This window comes from Octopus bimaculoides, chromosome 6 (assembly GCF_046866305.1).
Source record: "Octopus bimaculoides isolate indiv1 chromosome 6, ASM4686630v1, whole genome shotgun sequence".
Taxonomy (NCBI): Eukaryota; Metazoa; Mollusca; class Cephalopoda; order Octopoda; family Octopodidae; genus Octopus; species Octopus bimaculoides.
In genome coordinates this window covers 53,214,260-53,237,011 of record NC_142933.1, presented here as the reverse complement: position 1 = coordinate 53,237,011, position 22,752 = coordinate 53,214,260, and the positions used below count along the sequence as shown (strand labels likewise).

Here is a 22,752-nt window from a genome sequence, read left to right as displayed (position 1 = left end):
TTCATATATTAGGAAAGGGAAGCGGAAAATTTACAAAGACAAAACGTTTCTTCAAGGAAGTTATGCTTACATTTATTACGCGAAGCGAATAGCGAACGCGAAGTCTCAAATTCACTATCGCGTTTGTACAACGCACACATTTTACTCACAGACGAAGCCAAGTCATCAAGATTGAGGACTGAAGTAGGAAGTGGAGAGAATCATAATATTTCGCGTCTATCGAATTAGAACGAATGCAAGCGAGATTGCTAGGAAAACTTGTCAGTAAGATTCAGCAGTCGTACTTATTTAAGACAATTGAACATCATATCTGAAAACAAGTGCAAGCAGTTAATGACATAGCGGAATATATTATCTGTAATGAAAGTGCTAAATTGATGCCGGTTTCTCGTCTGTCCTCGGTAGTATAGTGGTGAGTATCCCCGCCTGTCACGCGGGAGACTGGGGTTCGATTCCCCGCCGGGGAGACGTTAACGGTATTTTTATTTCTTCTTTTAACTTTACTGAAGCGAGAAATCTGGCATATATCCGTGACAGGCCCGAGTGACTAGCCTCTTTTTTCTTCCAGCGGGCATTTCACATAGACTACTAGTAAAATCATCGCAAACATACACGTAATCCCATCGAAAGACCCGTGGTCCATAAGATTTCATACTTTCTCTACTTTCAAACACATTCAAAACACTGGTCTCCATAAAGCTGAAGTCCTCGCCTCTTGAAACAATTCAGCTGTTGTACTTTGCATAATATTTAATATGATCCTACAACATGTCAATTTCGGTCAATGTTTTAGAACACTTATGTATATATTAAGAAAGGGAAGCGGAAGATTTACAAAGACAAAACGTTTCTTCAAGGAAGTTATGCTTACATTTATTACGCGAAGCGAATAGCGAACGCGAAGTCTCAAATTCACTATCGCGTTTGTCCAACGCACACATTTTACTCATAGACGAAGCCAAGTCATCAAGATTAATGAATGAAGTAGGAATTGGAGAGAATCATAATATTTCGTGTCTATTGAATTAGAACGAATGCAAGCGAGATTGCTAGAAAAACTTGTCAGTAAGATTCAGCAGTCGTACTTATTTAAAACAATTGAACTTCATATCTAAAAACAAGTGCAAGCAGTTAATGACATAGCGGAATATATTATCTGTAATGAAAGTGCTAAATTGATGACTGTTTCTCGTCAGTCCTCGGTAGTATAGTGGTGAGTATCCCCGCCTGTCACGCGGGAGACCGGGGTTCGATTCCCCGCCGGGGAGACGTTAACGGTATTTTTATTTCTTCTTTTAACTTTACTGAAGCGAGAAATCTGGCATATATCCCTGACAGGCCCGAGTGACTAGCCTCTTTTTGCTTCCAGCGGGCATTTCACATAGACTACTAGTAAAATCATCGCAAACGTACACGTAATCCCATCGAAAGACCCGTGTTCCATAACATTTCATACTTTCACTACTTTCAAACACATTCAAAACACTGGTCTCCATAAAGCTGAGGTCCTCGCCTCTTGAAACAATTCAGCTGTTGTACTTTGCATAATATTTAATATGATCCTACAACATGTCAATTTCGGTCAATGTTTTAGAACACTTATGTATATATTAAGAAAGGGAAGCGGAAGATTTACAAAGACAAATCGTTTCTTCAAGGAAGTTATGCTTACATTCATTACGCGAAGCGAATAGCGAACGCGTAGTCTCAAATTCACTATCGCGTTTGTCCAACGCACACATTTTACTCACAGACGAAGCCAAGTCATCAAGATTGATGACTGAAGTAGGAATTGGAGAGAATCATAATATTTCGTGTCTATTGAATTAGAACGAATGCAAGCGAGATTGCTAGAAAAACTTGTCAGTAAGATTCAGCAGTCGTACTTATTTAAAACAATTGAACTTTATATCTGAAAACAAGTGCAAGCAGTTAATGACATAGCGGAATATATTATCTGTAATGAAAGTGCTAAATTGATGACGGTTTCTCGTCAGTCCTCGGTAGTATAGTGGTGAGTATCCCCGCTTGTCACGCGGGAGACCGGGGTTCGATTCCCCGCCGGGGAGATGTTAACGGTATATTTATTTCTTCTTTTAACTTTCCTGAAGCGAGAAATCTGGCATATATCCCTGACAGGCCCGAGTGACTAGCCTCTTTTTGCTTCCAGCGGGCATTTCACATAGACTACTAGTAAAATCATCGCAAACATTCACGTAATCCCATCGAAAGACCCGTGTTCCATAAGATTTCATGCTTTCACTACTTTCAAACACGTTCAAAACTCTGGTCACCATAAAGCTGAAGTCCTCGCCTCTTGAAACAATTCAGCTGATGTACTTTGCATAATATTTAATATGATCCTACAACATGTCAATTTCGGTCAATGTTTTAGAACACTTATGTATATATTAAGAAAGGGAAGCGGAAGATTTACAAAGACAAAACGTTTCTTCAAGGAAGTTATGCTTACATTTATTACGCGAAGCGAATAGCGAACGCGAAGTCTCAAATTCACTATCGCGTTTGTCCAACGCACACATTTTACTCATAGACGAAGCCAAGTCATCAAGATTAATGAATGAAGTAGGAATTGGAGAGAATCATAATATTTCGCGTCTATTGAATTAGAACGAATGCAAGCGAGATTGCTAGAAAAACTTGTCAGTAAGATTCAGCAGTCGTACTTATTTAAAACAATTGAACTTCATATCTAAAAACAAGTGCAAGCAGTTAATGACATAGCGGAATATATTATCTGTAATGAAAGTGCTAAATTGATGACTGTTTCACGTCAGTCCTCGGTAGTATAGTGGTGAGTATCCCCGCCTGTCACGCGGGAGACCGGGGTTCGATTCCCCGCCGGGGAGACGTTAACGGTATTTTTATTTCTTCTTTTAACTTTCCTGAAGCGAGAAATCTGGCATATATCCCTGACAGGCCCGAGTGACTAGCCTCTTTTTGCTTCCAGCGGGCATTTCACATAGACTACTAGTAAAATCATCGCAAACATTCACGTAATCCCATCGAAAGACCCGTGTTCCATAAGATTTCATGCTTTCACTACTTTCAAACACATTCAAAACACTGGTCTCCATAAAGCTGAAGTCCTCGCCTCTTGAAACAATTCAGCTGTTGTACTTTTCATAATATTTAATATGATCCTACAACATGTCAATTTCGGTCAATGTTTTAGAACACTTATGTATATATTAAGAAAGGGAAGCGGAAGATTTACAAAAACAAAACGTTTCTTCAAGGAAGTTATGCTTACATTCATTACGCGAAGCGAATAGCGAACGCGTAGTCTCAAATTCACTATCGCGTTTGTCCAACGCACACATTTTACTCACAGACGAAGCCAAGTCATCAAGATTGATGACTGAAGTAGGAATTGGAGAGAATCATAATATTTCGTGTCTATTGAATTAGAACGAATGCAAGCGAGATTGCTAGAAAAACTTGTCAGTAAGATTCAGCAGTCGTACTTATTTAAAACAATTGAACTTTATATCTGAAAACAAGTGCAAGCAGTTAATGACATAGCGGAATATATTATCTGTAATGAAAGTGCTAAATTGATGACGGTTTCTCGTCAGTCCTCGGTAGTATAGTGGTGAGTATCCCCGCTTGTCACGCGGGAGACCGGGGTTCGATTCCCCGCCGGGGAGATGTTTACGGTATATTTATTTCTTCTTTTAACTTTCCTGAAGCGAGAAATCTGGCATATATCCCTGACAGGCCCGAGTGACTAGCCTCTTTTTGCTTCCAGCGGGCATTTCACATAGACTACTAGTAAAATCATCGCAAACATTCACGTAATCCCATCGAGAGACCCGTGTTCCATAAGATTTCATGCTTTCACTACTTTCAAACACGTTCAAAACTCTGGTCACCATAAAGCTGAAGTCCTCGCCTCTTGAAACAATTCAGCTGATGTACTTTGCATAATATTTAATATGATCCTACAACATGTCAATTTCGGTCAATGTTTTAGAACACTTATGTATATATTAAGAAAGGGAAGCGGAAGATTTACAAAGACAAAACGTTTCTTCAAGGAAGTTATGCTTACATTTATTACGCGAAGCGAATAGCGAACGCGAAGTCTCAAATTCACTATCGCGTTTGTCCAACGCACACATTTTACTCATAGACGAAGCCAAGTCATCAAGATTAATGAATGAAGTAGGAATTGGAGAGAATCATAATATTTCGCGTCTATTGAATTAGAACGAATGCATGCGAGATTGCTAGAAAAACTTGTCAGTAAGATTCAGCAGTCGTACTTATTTAAAACAATTGAACTTCATATCTAAAAACAAGTGCAAGCAGTTAATGACATAGCGGAATATATTATCTGTAATGAAAGTGCTAAATTGATGACTGTTTCACGTCAGTCCTCGGTAGTATAGTGGTGAGTATCCCCGCCTGTCACGCGGGAGTCCGGGGTTCGATTCCCCGCCGGGGAGACGTTAACGGTATTTTTATTTCTTCTTTTAACTTTCCTGAAGCGAGAAATCTGGCATATATCCCTGACAGGCCCGAGTGACTAGCCTCTTTTTGCTTCCAGCGGGCATTTCACATAGACTACTAGTAAAATCATCGCAAACATTCACGTAATCCCATCGAAAGACCCGTGTTCCATAAGATTTCATGCTTTCACTACTTTCAAACACATTCAAAACACTGGTCTCCATAAAGCTGAAGTCCTCGCCTCTTGAAACAATTCAGCTGTTGTAATTTGCATAATATTTAATATGATCCTACAACATGTCAATTTCAGACAATGTTTTTGAACACTTATTCATATATTAGGAAAGGGAAGCGGAAAATTTACAAAGACAAAACGTTTCTTCAAGGAAGTTATGCTTACATTTATTACGCGAAGCGAATAGCGAACGCGAAGTCTCAAATTCACTATCGCGTTTGTCCAACGCACACATTTTACTCACAGACGAAGCCAAGTCATCAAGATTGATGACTGAAGTAGGAAGTGGAGAGAATCATAATATTTCGCGTCTATCGAATTAGAACGAATGCAAGCGAGATTGCTAGAAAAACTTGTCAGTAAGATTCAGCAGACGTACTTATTTAAGACAATTGAACATCATATCTGAAAACAAGTGCAAGCAGTTAATGACATAGCGGAATATATTATCTGTAATGAAAGTGCTAAATTGATGACTGTTTCTCGGCAGTCCTCGGTAGTATAGTGGTGAGTATCCCCGCCTGTCACGCGGGAGACCGGGGTTCGATTCCCCGCCGGGGAGACGTTAACGGTAGTTTTATTTCTTCTTTTAACTTTACTGAAGCGAGAAATCTGGCATATATCCCTGACAGGCCCGAGTTACTAGCCTCCTTTTTCTTCCGGCGGGCATTTCACATAGACTACTATTAAAATCATCGCAAACATACACGTAATCCCATCGAAAGACCCGTGTTCCATAACATTTCATACTTTCACTACTTTCAAACACATTCAAAACACTGGTCTCCATAAAGCTAAAGTCCTCGCCTCTTGAAACAATTCAGCTGTTGTACTTTTCATAATATTTAATATGATCCTACAACATGTCAATTTCGGTCAATGTTTTAGAACACTTATGTATATATTAAGAAAGGGAAGCGGAAGATTTACAAAAACAAAACGTTTCTTCAAGGAAGTTATGCTTACATTCATTACGCGAAGCGAATAGCGAACGCGTAGTCTCAAATTCACTATCGCGTTTGTCCAACGCACACATTTTACTCACAGACGAAGCCAAGTCATCAAGATTGATGACTGAAGTAGGAATTGGAGAGAATCATAATATTTCGTGTCTATTGAATTAGAACGAATGCAAGCGAGATTGCTAGAAAAACTTGTCAGTAAGATTCAGCAGTCGTACTTATTTAAAACAATTGAACTTTATATCTGAAAACAAGTGCAAGCAGTTAATGACATAGCGGAATATATTATCTGTAATGAAAGTGCTAAATTGATGACGGTTTCTCGTCAGTCCTCGGTAGTATAGTGGTGAGTATCCCCGCTTGTCACGCGGGAGACCGGGGTTCGATTCCCCGCCGGGGAGATGTTTACGGTATATTTATTTCTTCTTTTAACTTTCCTGAAGCGAGAAATCTGGCATATATCCCTGACAGGCCCGAGTGACTAGCCTCTTTTTGCTTCCAGCGGGCATTTCACATAGACTACTAGTAAAATCATCGCAAACATTCACGTAATCCCATCGAGAGACCCGTGTTCCATAAGATTTCATGCTTTCACTACTTTCAAACACATTCAAAACTCTGGTCACCATAAAGCTGAAGTCCTCGCCTCTTGAAACAATTCAGCTGTTGTACTTTGCATAATATTTAATATGATCCTACAACATGTCAATTTCGGTCAATGTTTTAGAACACTTATGTATATATTAAGAAAGGGAAGCGGAAGATTTACAAAGACAAAACGTTTCTTCAAGGAAGTTATGCTTACATTTATTACGCGAAGCGAATAGCGAACGCGAAGTCTCAAATTCACTATCGCGTTTGTCCAACGCACACATTTTACTCATAGACGAAGCCAAGTCATCAAGATTAATGAATGAAGTAGGAATTGGAGAGAATCATAATATTTCGCGTCTATTGAATTAGAACGAATGCAAGCGAGATTGCTAGAAAAACTTGTCAGTAAGATTCAGCAGTCGTACTTATTTAAAACAATTGAACTTCATATCTAAAAACAAGTGCAAGCAGTTAATGACATAGCGGAATATATTATCTGTAATGAAAGTGCTAAATTGATGACTGTGTCACGTCAGTCCTCGGTAGTATAGTGGTGAGTATCCCCGCCTGTCACGCGGGAGACCGGGGTTCGATTCCCCGCCGGGGAGACGTTAACGGTATTTTTATTTCTTCTTTTAACTTTCCTGAAGCGAGAAATCTGGCATATATCCCTGACAGGCCCGAGTGACTAGCCTCTTTTTGATTCCAGCGGGCATTTCACATAGACTACTAGTAAAATCATCGCAAACATTCACGTAATCCCATCGAAAGACCCGTGTTCCATAAGATTTCATGCTTTCACTACTTTCAAACACATTCAAAACACTGGTCTCCATAAAGCTGAAGTCCTCGCCTCTTGAAACAATTCAGCTGTTGTAATTTGCATAATATTTAATATGATCCTACAACATGTCAATTTCAGACAATGTTTTTGAACACTTATTCATATATTAGGAAAGGGAAGCGGAAAATTTACAAAGACAAAACGTTTCTTCAAGGAAGTTATGCTTACATTTATTACGCGAAGCGAATAGCGAACGCGAAGTCTCAAATTCACTATCGCGTTTGTCCAACGCACACATTTTACTCACAGACGAAGCCAAGTCATCAAGATTGATGACTGAAGTAGGAAGTGGAGAGAATCATAATATTTCGCGTCTATCGAATTAGAACGAATGCAAGCGAGATTGCTAGAAAAACTTGTCAGTAAGATTCAGCAGACGTACTTATTTAAGACAATTGAACATCATATCTGAAAACAAGTGCAAGCAGTTAATGACATAGCGGAATATATTATCTGTAATGAAAGTGCTAAATTGATGACTGTTTCTCGGCAGTCCTCGGTAGTATAGTGGTGAGTATCCCCGCCTGTCACGCGGGAGACCGGGGTTCGATTCCCCGCCGGGGAGACGTTAACGGTATTTTTATTTCTTCTTTTAACTTTACTGAAGCGAGAAATCTGGCATATATCCCTGACAGGCCCGAGTGACTAGCCTCCTTTTTCTTCCGGCGGGCATTTCACATAGACTACTATTAAAATCATCGCAAACATACACGTAATCCCATCGAAAGACCCGTGTTCCATAACATTTCATACTTTCACTACTTTCAAACACATTCAAAACACTGGTCTCCATAAAGCTAAAGTCCTCGCCTCTTGAAACAATTCAGCTGTTGTACTTTGCATAATATTTAATATGATCCTACAACATGTCAATTTCGGTCAATGTTTTAGAACACTTATGTATATATTAAGAAAGGGAAGCGGAAGATTTACAAAGACAAAACGTTTCTTCAAGGAAGTTATGCTTACATTTATTACGCGAAGCGAATAGCGAACGCGAAGTCTCAAATTCACTATCGCGTTTGTCCAACGCACACATTTTACTCACAGACGAAGCCAAGTCATCAAGATTGATGACTGAAGTAGGAATTGGAGAGAATCATAATATTTCGTGTCTATTGAATTAGAACGAATGCAAGCGAGATTGCTAGAAAAACTTGTCAGTAAGATTCAGCAGTCGTACTTATTTAAAACAATTGAACTTTATATCTGAAAACAAGTGCAAGCAGTTAATGACATAGCGGAATATATTATCTGTAATGAAAGTGCTAAATTGATGACGGTTTCTCGTCAGTCCTCGGTAGTATAGTGGTGAGTATCCCCGCTTGTCACGCGGGAGACCGGGGTTCGATTCCCCGCCGGGGAGATGTTTACGGTATATTTATTTCTTCTTTTAACTTTCCTGAAGCGAGAAATCTGGCATATATCCCTGACAGGCCCGAGTGACTAGCCTCTTTTTGCTTCCAGCGGGCATTTCACATAGACTACTAGTAAAATCATCGCAAACATTCACGTAATCCCATCGAGAGACCCGTGTTCCATAAGATTTCATGCTTTCACTACTTTCAAACACATTCAAAACTCTGGTCACCATAAAGCTGAAGTCCTCGCCTCTTGAAACAATTCAGCTGTTGTACTTTGCATAATATTTAATATGATCCTACAACATGTCAATTTCGGTCAATGTTTTAGAACACTTATGTATATATTAAGAAAGGGAAGCGGAAGATTTACAAAGACAAAACGTTTCTTCAAGGAAGTTATGCTTACATTTATTACGCGAAGCGAATAGCGAACGCGAAGTCTCAAATTCACTATCGCGTTTGTCCAACGCACACATTTTACTCATAGACGAAGCCAAGTCATCAAGATTAATGAATGAAGTAGGAATTGGAGAGAATCATAATATTTCGCGTCTATTGAATTAGAACGAATGCAAGCGAGATTGCTAGAAAAACTTGTCAGTAAGATTCAGCAGTCGTACTTATTTAAAACAATTGAACTTCATATCTAAAAACAAGTGCAAGCAGTTAATGACATAGCGGAATATATTATCTGTAATGAAAGTGCTAAATTGATGACTGTTTTACGTCAGTCCTCGGTAGTATAGTGGTGAGTATCCCCGCCTGTCACGCGGGAGACCGGGGTTCGATTCCCCGCCGGGGAGACGTTAACGGTATTTTAATTTCTTCTTTTAACTTTCCTGAAGCGAGAAATCTGGCATATATCCCTGACAGGCCCGAGTGACTAGCCTCTTTTTGATTCCAGCGGGCATTTCACATAGACTACTAGTAAAATCATCGCAAACATTCACGTAATCCCATCGAAAGACCCGTGTTCCATAAGATTTCATGCTTTCACTACTTTCAAACACATTCAAAACACTGGTCTCCATAAAGCTGAAGTCCTCGCCTCTTGAAACAATTCAGCTGTTGTAATTTGCATAATATTTAATATGATCCTACAACATGTCAATTTCAGACAATGTTTTTGAACACTTATTCATATATTAGGAAAGGGAAGCGGAAAATTTACAAAGACAAAACGTTTCTTCAAGGAAGTTATGCTTACATTTATTACGCGAAGCGAATAGCGAACGCGAAGTCTCAAATTCACTATCGCGTTTGTCCAACGCACACATTTTACTCACAGACGAAGCCAAGTCATCAAGATTGATGACTGAAGTAGGAAGTGGAGAGAATCATAATATTTCGCGTCTATCGAATTAGAACGAATGCAAGCGAGATTGCTAGAAAAACTTGTCAGTAAGATTCAGCAGACGTACTTATTTAAGACAATTGAACATCATATCTGAAAACAAGTGCAAGCAGTTAATGACATAGCGGAATATATTATCTGTAATGAAAGTGCTAAATTGATGACTATTTCTCGGCAGTCCTCGGTAGTATAGTGGTGAGTATCCCCGCCTGTCACGCGGGAGACCGGGGTTCGATTCCCCGCCGGGGAGACGTTAACGGTATTTTTATTTCTTCTTTTAACTTTACTGAAGCGAGAAATCTGGCATATATCCCTGACAGGCCCGAGTGACTAGCCTCCTTTTTCTTCCGGCGGGCATTTCACATAGACTACTATTAAAATCATCGCAAACATACACGTAATCCCATCGAAAGACCCGTGTTCCATAACATTTCATACTTTCACTACTTTCAAACACATTCAAAACACTGGTCTCCATAAAGCTAAAGTCCTCGCCTCTTGAAACAATTCAGCTGTTGTACTTTGCATAATATTTAATATGATCCTACAACATGTCAATTTCGGTCAATGTTTTAGAACACTTATGTATATATTAAGAAAGGGAAGCGGAAGATTTACAAAGACAAAACGTTTCTTCAAGGAAGTTATGCTTACATTTATTACGCGAAGCGAATAGCGAACGCGAAGTCTCAAATTCACTATCGCGTTTGTCCAACGCACACATTTTACTCACAGACGAAGCCAAGTCATCAAGATTGATGACTGAAGTAGGAATTGGAGAGAATCATAATATTTCGTGTCTATTGAATTAGAACGAATGCAAGCGAGATTGCTAGAAAAACTTGTCAGTAAGATTCAGCAGTCGTACTTATTTAAAACAATTGAACTTTATATCTGAAAACAAGTGCAAGCAGTTAATGACATAGCGGAATATATTATCTGTAATGAAAGTGCTAAATTGATGACGGTTTCTCGTCAGTCCTCGGTAGTATAGTGGTGAGTATCCCCGCTTGTCACGCGGGAGACCGGGGTTCGATTCCCCGCCGGGGAGATGTTAACGGTATATTTATTTCTTCTTTTAACTTTCCTGAAGCGAGAAATCTGGCATATATCCCTGACAGGCCCGACTGACTAGCCTCTTTTTGCTTCCAGCGGGCATTTCACATAGACTACTAGTAAAATCATCGCAAACATTCACGTAATCCCATCGAAAGACCCGTGTTCCATAAGATTTCATGCTTTCACTACTTTCAAACACATTCAAAACTCTGGTCACCATAAAGCTGAAGTCCTCGCCTCTTGAAACAATTCAGCTGTTGTACTTTGCATAATATTTAATATGATCCTACAACATGTCAATTTCGGTCAATGTTTTAGAACACTTATGTATATATTAAGAAAGGGAAGCGGAAGATTTACAAAGACAAAACGTTTCTTCAAGGAAGTTATGCTTACATTTATTACGCGAAGCGAATAGCGAACGCGAAGTCTCAAATTCACTATCGCGTTTGTCCAACGCACACATTTTACTCATAGACGAAGCCAAGTCATCAAGATTAATGAATGAAGTAGGAATTGGAGAGAATCATAATATTTCGCGTCTATTGAATTAGAACGAATGCAAGCGAGATTGCTAGAAAAACTTGTCAGTAAGATTCAGCAGTCGTACTTATTTAAAACAATTGAACTTCATATCTAAAAACAAGTGCAAGCAGTTAATGACATAGCGGAATATATTATCTGTAATGAAAGTGCTAAATTGATGACTGTTTCACGTCAGTCCTCGGTAGTATAGTGGTGAGTATCCCCGCCTGTCACGCGGGAGACCGGGGTTCGATTCCCCGCCGGGGAGACGTTAACGGTATTTTTATTTCTTCTTTTAACTTTACTGAAGCGAGAAATCTGGCATATATCCCTGACAGGCCCGAGTGACTAGCCTCCTTCTTCTTCCGGCGGGCATTTCACATAGACTACTATTAAAATCATCGCAAACATACACGTAATCCCATCGAAAGACCCGTGTTCCATAACATTTCATACTTTCACTACTTTCAAACACATTCAAAACACTGGTCTCCATAAAGCTAAAGTCCTCGCCTCTTGAAACAATTCAGCTGTGGTACTTTTCATAATATTTAATATGATCCTACAACATGTCAATTTCGGTCAATGTTTTAGAACACTTATGTATATATTAAGAAAGGGAAGCGGAAGATTTACAAAAACAAAACGTTTCTTCAAGGAAGTTATGCTTACATTCATTACGCGAAGCGAATAGCGAACGCGTAGTCTCAAATTCACTATCGCGTTTGTCCAACGCACACATTTTACTCACAGACGAAGCCAAGTCATCAAGATTGATGACTGAAGTAGGAATTGGAGAGAATCATAATATTTCGTGTCTATTGAATTAGAACGAATGCAAGCGAGATTGCTAGAAAAACTTGTCAGTAAGATTCAGCAGTCGTACTTATTTAAAACAATTGAACTTCATATCTGAAAACAAGTGCAAGCAGTTAATGACATAGCGGAATATATTATCTGTAATGAAAGTGCTAAATTGATGACGGTTTCTCGTCAGTCCTCGGTAGTATAGTGGTGAGTATCCCCGCTTGTCACGCGGGAGACCGGGGTTCGATTCCCCGCCGGGGTGATGTTAACGGTATATTTATTTCTTCTTTTAACTTTCCTGAAGCGAGAAATCTGGCATATATCCCTGACAGGCCCGAGTGACTAGCCTCTTTTTGCTTCCAGCGGGCATTTCACATAGACTACTAGTAAAATCATCGCAAACATTCACGTAATCCCATCGAAAGACCCGTGTTCCATAAGATTTCATGCTTTCACTACTTTCAAACACATTCAAAACACTGGTCTCCATAAAGCTGAAGTCCTCGCCTCTTGAAACAATTCAGCTGTTGTAATTTGCATAATATTTAATATGATCCTACAACATGTCAATTTCAGACAATGTTTTTGAACACTTATTCATATATTAGGAAAGGGAAACGGAAAATTTACAAAGACAAAACGTTTCTTCAAGGAAGTTATGCTTACATTTATTACGCGAAGCGAATAGCGAACGCGAAGTCTCAAATTCACTATCGCGTTTGTCCAACGCACACATTTTACTCACAGACGAAGCCAAGTCATCAAGATTGATGACTGAAGTAGGAAGTGGAGAGAATCATAATATTTCGCGTCTATCGAATTAGAACGAATGCAAGCGAGATTGCTAGAAAAACTTGTCAGTAAGATTCAGCAGACGTACTTATTTAAGACAATTGAACATCATATCTGAAAACAAGTGCAAGCAGTTAATGACATAGCGGAATATATTATCTGTAATGAAAGTGCTAAATTGATGTCTGTTTCTCGGCAGTCCTCGGTAGTATAGTGGTGAGTATCCCCGCCTGTCACGCGGGAGACCGGGGTTCGATTCCCCGCCGGGGAGACGTTAACGGTATTTTTATTTCTTCTTTTAACTTTACTGAAGCGAGAAATCTGGCATATATCCCTGACAGGCCCGAGTGACTAGCCTCCTTCTTCTTCCGGCGGGCATTTCACATAGACTACTATTAAAATCATCGCAAACATACACGTAATCCCATCGAAAGACCCGTGTTCCATAACATTTCATACTTTCACTACTTTCAAACACATTCAAAACACTGGTCTCCATAAAGCTAAAGTCCTCGCCTCTTGAAACAATTCAGCTGTTGTACTTTGCATAATATTTAATATGATCCTACAACATGTCAATTTCGGTCAATGTTTTAGAACACTTATGTATATATTAAGAAAGGGAAGCGGAAGATTTACAAAAACAAAACGTTTCTTCAAGGAAGTTATGCTTACATTCATTACGCGAAGCGAATAGCGAACGCGTAGTCTTAAATTCACTATCGCGTTTGTCCAACGCACACATTTTACTCACAGACGAAGCCAAGTCATCAAGATTGATGACTGAAGTAGGAATTGGAGAGAATCATAATATTTCGTGTCTATTGAATTAGAACGAATGCAAGCGAGATTGCTAGAAAAACTTGTCAGTAAGATTCAGCAGTCGTACTTATTTAAAACAATTGAACTTTATATCTGAAAACAAGTGCAAGCAGTTAATGACATAGCGGAATATATTATCTGTAATGAAAGTGCTAAATTGATGACGGTTTCTCGTCAGTCCTCGGTAGTATAGTGGTGAGTGTCCCCGCTTGTCACGCGGGAGACCGGGGTTCGATTCCCCGCCGGGGAGATGTTAACGGTATATTTATTTCTTCTTTTAACTTTCCTGAAGCGAGAAATCTGGCATATATCCCTGACAGGCCCGAGTGACTAGCCTCTTTTTGCTTCCAGCGGGCATTTCACATAGACTACTAGTAAAATCATCGCAAACATTCACGTAATCCCATCGAAAGACCCGTGTTCCATAAGATTTCATGCTTTCACTACTTTCAAACACATTCAAAACACTGGTCTCCATAAAGCTGAAGTCCTCGCCTCTTGAAACAATTCAGCTGTTGTAATTTGCATAATATTTAATATGATCCTACAACATGTCAATTTCAGACAATGTTTTTGAACACTTATTCATATATTAGGAAAGGGAAACGGAAAATTTACAAAGACAAAACGTTTCTTCAAGGAAGTTATGCTTACATTTATTACGCGAAGCGAATAGCGAACGCGAAGTCTCAAATTCACTATCGCGTTTGTCCAACGCACACATTTTACTCACAGACGAAGCCAAGTCATCAAGATTGATGACTGAAGTAGGAAGTGGAGAGAATCATAATATTTCGCGTCTATCGAATTAGAACGAATGCAAGCGAGATTGCTAGAAAAACTTGTCAGTAAGATTCAGCAGACGTACTTATTTAAGACAATTGAACATCATATCTGAAAACAAGTGCAAGCAGTTAATGACATAGCGGAATATATTATCTGTAATGAAAGTGCTAAATTGATGTCTGTTTCTCGGCAGTCCTCGGTAGTATAGTGGTGAGTATCCCCGCCTGTCACGCGGGAGACCGGGGTTCGATTCCCCGCCGGGGAGACGTTAACGGTATTTTTATTTCTTCTTTTAACTTTACTGAAGCGAGAAATCTGGCATATATCCCTGACAGGCCCGAGTGACTAGCCTCCTTTTTCTTCCGGCGGGCATTTCACATAGACTACTATTAAAATCATCGCAAACATACACGTAATCCCATCGAAAGACCCGTGTTCCATAACATTTCATACTTTCACTACTTTCAAACACATTCAAAACACTGGTCTCCATAAAGCTAAAGTCCTCGCCTCTTGAAACAATTCAGCTGTTGTACTTTGCATAATATTTAATATGATCCTACAACATGTCAATTTCGGTCAATGTTTTAGAACACTTATGTATATATTAAGAAAGGGAAGCGGAAGATTTACAAAAACAAAACGTTTCTTCAAGGAAGTTATGCTTACATTCATTACGCGAAGCGAATAGCGAACGCGTAGTCTTAAATTCACTATCGCGTTTGTCCAACGCACACATTTTACTCACAGACGAAGCCAAGTCATCAAGATTGATGACTGAAGTAGGAATTGGAGAGAATCATAATATTTCGTGTCTATTGAATTAGAACGAATGCAAGCGAGATTGCTAGAAAAACTTGTCAGTAAGATTCAGCAGTCGTACTTATTTAAAACAATTGAACTTTATATCTGAAAACAAGTGCAAGCAGTTAATGACATAGCGGAATATATTATCTGTAATGAAAGTGCTAAATTGATGACGGTTTCTCGTCAGTCCTCGGTAGTATAGTGGTGAGTGTCCCCGCTTGTCACGCGGGAGACCGGGGTTCGATTCCCCGCCGGGGAGATGTTAACGGTATATTTATTTCTTCTTTTAACTTTCCTGAAGCGAGAAATCTGGCATATATCCCTGACAGGCCCGAGTGACTAGCCTCTTTTTGCTTCCAGCGGGCATTTCACATAGACTACTAGTAAAATCATCGCAAACATTCACGTAATCCCATCGAAAGACCCGTGTTCCATAAGATTTCATGCTTTCACTACTTTCAAACACATTCAAAACTCTGGTCACCATAAAGCTGAAGTCCTCGCCTCTTGAAACAATTCAGCTGTTGTACTTTGCATAATATTTAATATGATCCTACAACATGTCAATTTCGGTCAATGTTTTAGAACACTTATGTATATATTAAGAAAGGGAAGCGGAAGATTTACAAAGACAAAACGTTTCTTCAAGGAAGTTATGCTTACATTTATTACGCGAAGCGAATAGCGAACGCGAAGTCTCAAATTCACTATCGCGTTTGTCCAACGCACACATTTTACTCACAGACGAAGCCAAGTCATCAAGATTGATGACTGAAGTAGGAAGTGGAGAGAATCATAATATTTCGCGTCTATCGAATTAGAACGAATGCAAGCGAGATTGCTAGAAAAACTTGTCAGTAAGATTCAGCAGACGTACTTATTTAAGACAATTGAACATCATATCTGAAAACAAGTGCAAGCAGTTAATGACATAGCGGAATATATTATCTGTAATGAAAGTGCTAAATTGATGACTGTTTCTCGGCAGTCCTCGGTAGTATAGTGGTGAGTATCCCCGCCCGTCACGCGGGAGACCGGGGTTCGATTCCCCGCCGGGGAGACGTTAACGGTATTTTTTATTTCTTCTTTTAACTTTACTGAAGCGAGAAATCTGGCATATATCCCTGACAGGCCCGAGTGACTAGCCTCTTTTTGCTTCCAGCGGGCATTTCACATAGACTACTAGTAAAATCATCGCAAACATTCACGTAATCCCATCGAAAGACCCGTGTTCCATAAGATTTCATGCTTTCACTACTTTCAAACACATTCAAAACTCTGGTCACCATAAAGCTGAAGTCCTCGCCTCTTGAAACAATTCAGCTGTTGTACTTTGCATAATATTTAATATGATCCTACAACATGTCAATTTCGGTCAATGTTTTAGAACACTTATGTATATATTAAGAAAGGGAAGCGGAAGATTTACAAAGACAAAACGTTTCTTCAAGGAAGTTATGCTTACATTTATTACGCGAAGCGAATAGCGAACGCGAAGTCTCAAATTCACTATCGCGTTTGTCCAACGCACACATTTTACTCACAGACGAAGCCAAGTCATCAAGATTGATGACTGAAGTAGGAAGTGGAGAGAATCATAATATTTCGCGTCTATCGAATTAGAACGAATGCAAGCGAGATTGCTAGAAAAACTTGTCAGTAAGATTCAGCAGACGTACTTATTTAAGACAATTGAACATCATATCTGAAAACAAGTGCAAGCAGTTAATGACATAGCGGAATATATTATCTGTAATGAAAGTGCTAAATTGATGACTGTTTCTCGGCAGTCCTCGGTAGTATAGTGGTGAGTATCCCCGCCCGTCACGCGGGAGACCGGGGTTCGATTCCCCGCCGGGGAGACGTTAACGGTATTTTTTATTTCTTCTTTTAACTTTACTGAAGCGAGAAATCTGGCATATATCCCTGACAGGCCCGAGTGACTAGCCTCCTTCTTCTTCCGGCGGGCATTTCACATAGACTACTATTAAAATCATCGCAAACATACACGTAATCCCATCGAAAGACCCGTGTTCCATAACATTTCATACTTTCACTACTTTCAAACACATTCAAAACACTGGTCTCCATAAAGCTAAAGTCCTCGCCTCTTGAAACAATTCAGCTGTGGTACTTTTCATAATATTTAATATGATCCTACAACATGTCAATTTCGGTCAATGTTTTAGAACACTTATGTATATATTAAGAAAGGGAAGCGGAAGATTTACAAAAACAAAACGTTTCTTCAAGGAAGTTATGCTTACATTCATTACGCGAAGCGAATAGCGAACGCGTAGTCTCAAATTCACTATCGCGTTTGTCCAACGCACACATTTTACTCACAGACGAAGCCAAGTCATCAAGATTGATGACTGAAGTAGGAATTGGAGAGAATCATAATATTTCGTGTCTATTGAATTAGAACGAATGCAAGCGAGATTGCTAGAAAAACTTGTCAGTAAGATTCAGCAGTCGTACTTATTTAAAACAATTGAACTTCATATCTGAAAACAAGTGCAAGCAGTTAATGACATAGCGGAATATATTATCTGTAATGAAAGTGCTAAATTGATGACGGTTTCTCGTCAGTCCTCGGTAGTATAGTGGTGAGTATCCCCGCTTGTCACGCGGGAGACCGGGGTTCGATTCCCCGCCGGGGTGATGTTAACGGTATATTTATTTCTTCTTTTAACTTTCCTGAAGCGAGAAATCTGGCATATATCCCTGACAGGCCCGAGTGACTAGCCTCTTTTTGCTTCCAGCGGGCATTTCACATAGACTACTAGTAAAATCATCGCAAACATTCACGTAATCCCATCGAAAGACCCGTGTTCCATAAGATTTCATGCTTTCACTACTTTCAAACACATTCAAAACACTGGTCTCCATAAAGCTGAAGTCCTCGCCTCTTGAAACAATTCAGCTGTTGTAATTTGCATAATATTTAATATGATCCTACAACATGTCAATTTCAGACAATGTTTTTGAACACTTATTCATATATTAGGAAAGGGAAGCGGAAAATTTACAAAGACAAAACGTTTCTTCAAGGAAGTTATGCTTACATTTATTACGCGAAGCGAATAGCGAACGCTAAGTCTCAAATTCACTATCGCGTTTGTCCAACGCACACATTTTACTCACAGACGAAGCCAAGTCATCAAGATTGATGACTGAAGTAGGAAGTGGAGAGAATCATAATATTTCGCGTCTATCGAATTAGAACGAATGCAAGCGAGATTGCTAGAAAAACTTGTCAGTAAGATTCAGCAGACGTACTTATTTAAGACAATTGAACATCATATCTGAAAACAAGTGCAAGCAGTTAATGACATAGCGGAATATATTATCTGTAATGAAAGTGCTAAATTGATGTCTGTTTCTCGGCAGTCCTCGGTAGTATAGTGGTGAGTATCCCCGCCTGTCACGCGGGAGACCGGGGTTCGATTCCCCGCCGGGGAGACGTTAACGGTATTTTTATTTCTTCTTTTAACTTTACTGAAGCGAGAAATCTGGCATATATCCCTGACAGGCCCGAGTGACTAGCCTCCTTTTTCTTCCGGCGGGCATTTCACATAGACTACTATTAAAATCATCGCAAACATACACGTAATCCCATCGAAAGACCCGTGTTCCATAACATTTCATACTTTCACTACTTTCAAACACATTCAAAACACTGGTCTCCATAAAGCTAAAGTCCTCGCCTCTTGAAACAATTCAGCTGTTGTACTTTGCATAATATTTAATATGATCCTACAACATGTCAATTTCGGTCAATGTTTTAGAACACTTATGTATATATTAAGAAAGGGAAGCGGAAGATTTACAAAAACAAAACGTTTCTTCAAGGAAGTTATGCTTACATTCATTACGCGAAGCGAATAGCGAACGCGTAGTCTTAAATTCACTATCGCGTTTGTCCAACGCACACATTTTACTCACAGACGAAGCCAAGTCATCAAGATTGATGACTGAAGTAGGAATTGGAGAGAATCATAATATTTCGTGTCTATTGAATTAGAACGAATGCAAGCGAGATTGCTAGAAAAACTTGTCAGTAAGATTCAGCAGTCGTACTTATTTAACACAATTGAACTTTATATCTGAAAACAAGTGCAAGCAGTTAATGACATAGCGGAATATATTATCTGTAATGAAAGTGCTAAATTGATGACGGTTTCTCGTCAGTCCTCGGTAGTATAGTGGTGAGTGTCCCCGCTTGTCACGCGGGAGACCGGGGTTCGATTCCCCGCCGGGGAGATGTTAACGGTATATTTATTTCTTCTTTTAACTTTCCTGAAGCGAGAAATCTGGCATATATCCCTGACAGGCCCGAGTGACTAGCCTCTTTTTGCTTCCAGCGGGCATTTCACATAGACTACTAGTAAAATCATCGCAAACATTCACGTAATCCCATCGAAAGACCCGTGTTCCATAAGATTTCATGCTTTCACTACTTTCAAACACATTCAAAACTCTGGTCACCATAAAGCTGAAGTCCTCGCCTCTTGAAACAATTCAGCTGTTGTACTTTGCATAATATTTAATATGATCCTACAACATGTCAATTTCGGTCAATGTTTTAGAACACTTATGTATATATTAAGAAAGGGAAGCGGAAGATTTACAAAGACAAAACGTTTCTTCAAGGAAGTTATGCTTACATTTATTACGCGAAGCGAATAGCGAACGCGAAGTCTCAAATTCACTATCGCGTTTGTCCAACGCACACATTTTACTCATAGACGAAGCCAAGTCATCAAGATTAATGAATGAAGTAGGAATTGGAGAGAATCATAATATTTCGCGTCTATTGAATTAGAACGAATGCAAGCGAGATTGCTAGAAAAACTTGTCAGTAAGATTCAGCAGACGTACTTATATAAGACAATTGAACATCATATCTGAAAACAAGTGCAAGCAGTTAATGACATAGCGGAATATATTATCTGTAATGAAAGTGCTAAATTGATGACTGTTTCTCGGCAGTCCTCGGTAGTATAGTGGTGAGTATCCCCGCCCGTCACGCGGGAGACCGGGGTTCGATTCCCCGCCGGGGAGACGTTAACGGTATTTTTATTTCTTCTTTTAACTTTACTGAAGCGAGAAATCTGGCATATATCCCTGACAGGCCCGAGTGACTAGCCTCCTTCTTCTTCCGGCGGGCATTTCACATAGACTACTATTAAAATCATCGCAAACATACACGTAATCCCATCGAAAGACCCGTGTTCCATAACATTTCATACTTTCACTACTTTCAAACACATTCAAAACACTGGTCTCCATAAAGCTGAAGTCCTCGCCTCTTGAAACAATTCAGCTGTTGTAATTTGCATAATATTTAATATGATCCTACAACATGTCAATTTCAGACAATGTTTTTGAACACTTATTCATATATTAGGAAAGGGAAGCGGAAAATTTACAAAGACAAAACGTTTCTTCAAGGAAGTTATGCTTACATTTATTACGCGAAGCGAATAGCGAACGCGAAGTCTCAAATTCACTATCGCGTTTGTCCAACGCACACATTTTACTCACAGACGAAGCCAAGTCATCAAGATTGATGACTGAAGTAGGAAGTGGAGAGAATCATAATATTTCGCGTCTATCGAATTAGAACGAATGCAAGCGAGATTGCTAGAAAAACTTGTCAGTAAGATTCAGCAGACGTACTTATTTAAGACAATTGAACATCATATCTGAAAACAAGTGCAAGCAGTTAATGACATAGCGGAATATATTATCTGTAATGAAAGTGCTAAATTGATGTCTGTTTCTCGGCAGTCCTCGGTAGTATAGTGGTGAGTATCCCCGCCTGTCACGCGGGAGACCGGGGTTCGATTCCCCGCCGGGGAGACGTTAACGGTATTTTTATTTCTTCTTTTAACTTTACTGAAGCGAGAAATCTGGCATATATCCCTGACAGGCCCGAGTGACTAGCCTCCTTTTTCTTCCGGCGGGCATTTCACATAGACTACTATTAAAATCATCGCAAACATACACGTAATCCCATCGAAAGACCCGTGTTCCATAACATTTCATACTTTCACTACTTTCAAACACATTCAAAACACTGGTCTCCATAAAGCTAAAGTCCTCGCCTCTTGAAACAATTCAGCTGTTGTACTTTGCATAATATTTAATATGATCCTACAACATGTCAATTTCGGTCAATGTTTTAGAACACTTATGTATATATTAAGAAAGGGAAGCGGAAGATTTACAAAAACAAAACGTTTCTTCAAGGAAGTTATGCTTACATTCATTACGCGAAGCGAATAGCGAACGCGTAGTCTTAAATTCACTATCGCGTTTGTCCAACGCACACATTTTACTCACAGACGAAGCCAAGTCATCAAGATTGATGACTGAAGTAGGAATTGGAGAGAATCATAATATTTCGTGTCTATTGAATTAGAACGAATGCAAGCGAGATTGCTAGAAAAACTTGTCAGTAAGATTCAGCAGTCGTACTTATTTAAAACAATTGAACTTTATATCTGAAAACAAGTGCAAGCAGTTAATGACATAGCGGAATATATTATCTGTAATGAAAGTGCTAAATTGATGACGGTTTCTCGTCAGTCCTCGGTAGTATAGTGGTGAGTGTCCCCGCTTGTCACGCGGGAGACCGGGGTTCGATTCCCCGCCGGGGAGATGTTAACGGTATATTTATTTCTTCTTTTAACTTTCCTGAAGCGAGAAATCTGGCATATATCCCTGACAGGCCCGAGTGACTAGCCTCTTTTTGCTTCCAGCGGGCATTTCACATAGACTACTAGTAAAATCATCGCAAACATTCACGTAATCCCATCGAAAGACCCGTGTTCCATAAGATTTCATGCTTTCACTACTTTCAAACACATTCAAAACTCTGGTCACCATAAAGCTGAAGTCCTCGCCTCTTGAAACAATTCAGCTGTTGTACTTTGCATAATATTTAATATGATCCTACAACATGTCAATTTCGGTCAATGTTTTAGAACACTTATGTATATATTAAGAAAGGGAAGCGGAAGATTTACAAAGACAAAACGTTTCTTCAAGGAAGTTATGCTTACATTTATTACGCGAAGCGAATAGCGAACGCGAAGTCTCAAATTCACTATCGCGTTTGTCCAACGCACACATTTTACTCACAGACGAAGCCAAGTCATCAAGATTGATGACTGAAGTAGGAAGTGGAGAGAATCATAATATTTCGCGTCTATCGAATTAGAACGAATGCAAGCGAGATTGCTAGAAAAACTTGTCAGTAAGATTCAGCAGACGTACTTATTTAAGACAATTGAACATCATATCTGAAAACAAGT

At 39.4% G+C, this 22,752-nt stretch overlaps 13 non-coding genes across 13 annotated transcripts; all 13 read left to right on the top strand.

The window, feature by feature from the left end:
* The first annotated feature begins 1,196 nt into the window (after nt 1-1,196).
* Nucleotides 1,197-1,268, top strand: Trnad-guc (transfer RNA aspartic acid (anticodon GUC)). Its single transcript has one exon. It is a non-coding gene; the product is annotated as a tRNA-Asp (tRNA).
* A 1,530-nt stretch (nt 1,269-2,798) lies between these two features.
* Trnad-guc (transfer RNA aspartic acid (anticodon GUC)) lies at nt 2,799-2,870 on the top strand. Its single transcript has one exon. It is a non-coding gene; the product is annotated as a tRNA-Asp (tRNA).
* A 1,530-nt stretch (nt 2,871-4,400) lies between these two features.
* On the top strand, nt 4,401-4,472 carry Trnad-guc (transfer RNA aspartic acid (anticodon GUC)). The gene has a single exon. It is a non-coding gene; the product is annotated as a tRNA-Asp (tRNA).
* Nucleotides 4,473-5,201: 729 nt separating this feature from the next.
* On the top strand, nt 5,202-5,273 carry Trnad-guc (transfer RNA aspartic acid (anticodon GUC)). Its single transcript has one exon. It is a non-coding gene; the product is annotated as a tRNA-Asp (tRNA).
* A 1,530-nt stretch (nt 5,274-6,803) lies between these two features.
* Nucleotides 6,804-6,875, top strand: Trnad-guc (transfer RNA aspartic acid (anticodon GUC)). The gene has a single exon. It is a non-coding gene; the product is annotated as a tRNA-Asp (tRNA).
* Nucleotides 6,876-7,604: 729 nt separating this feature from the next.
* On the top strand, nt 7,605-7,676 carry Trnad-guc (transfer RNA aspartic acid (anticodon GUC)). The gene has a single exon. It is a non-coding gene; the product is annotated as a tRNA-Asp (tRNA).
* A 1,530-nt stretch (nt 7,677-9,206) lies between these two features.
* On the top strand, nt 9,207-9,278 carry Trnad-guc (transfer RNA aspartic acid (anticodon GUC)). Its single transcript has one exon. It is a non-coding gene; the product is annotated as a tRNA-Asp (tRNA).
* Nucleotides 9,279-10,007: 729 nt separating this feature from the next.
* On the top strand, nt 10,008-10,079 carry Trnad-guc (transfer RNA aspartic acid (anticodon GUC)). The gene has a single exon. It is a non-coding gene; the product is annotated as a tRNA-Asp (tRNA).
* Nucleotides 10,080-11,609: 1,530 nt separating this feature from the next.
* Trnad-guc (transfer RNA aspartic acid (anticodon GUC)) lies at nt 11,610-11,681 on the top strand. The gene has a single exon. It is a non-coding gene; the product is annotated as a tRNA-Asp (tRNA).
* A 1,530-nt stretch (nt 11,682-13,211) lies between these two features.
* Nucleotides 13,212-13,283, top strand: Trnad-guc (transfer RNA aspartic acid (anticodon GUC)). The gene has a single exon. It is a non-coding gene; the product is annotated as a tRNA-Asp (tRNA).
* A 1,530-nt stretch (nt 13,284-14,813) lies between these two features.
* Nucleotides 14,814-14,885, top strand: Trnad-guc (transfer RNA aspartic acid (anticodon GUC)). Its single transcript has one exon. It is a non-coding gene; the product is annotated as a tRNA-Asp (tRNA).
* A 3,935-nt stretch (nt 14,886-18,820) lies between these two features.
* On the top strand, nt 18,821-18,892 carry Trnad-guc (transfer RNA aspartic acid (anticodon GUC)). Its single transcript has one exon. It is a non-coding gene; the product is annotated as a tRNA-Asp (tRNA).
* A 2,331-nt stretch (nt 18,893-21,223) lies between these two features.
* Trnad-guc (transfer RNA aspartic acid (anticodon GUC)) lies at nt 21,224-21,295 on the top strand. Its single transcript has one exon. It is a non-coding gene; the product is annotated as a tRNA-Asp (tRNA).
* The last annotated feature ends 1,457 nt before the right edge of the window (nt 21,296-22,752 follow it).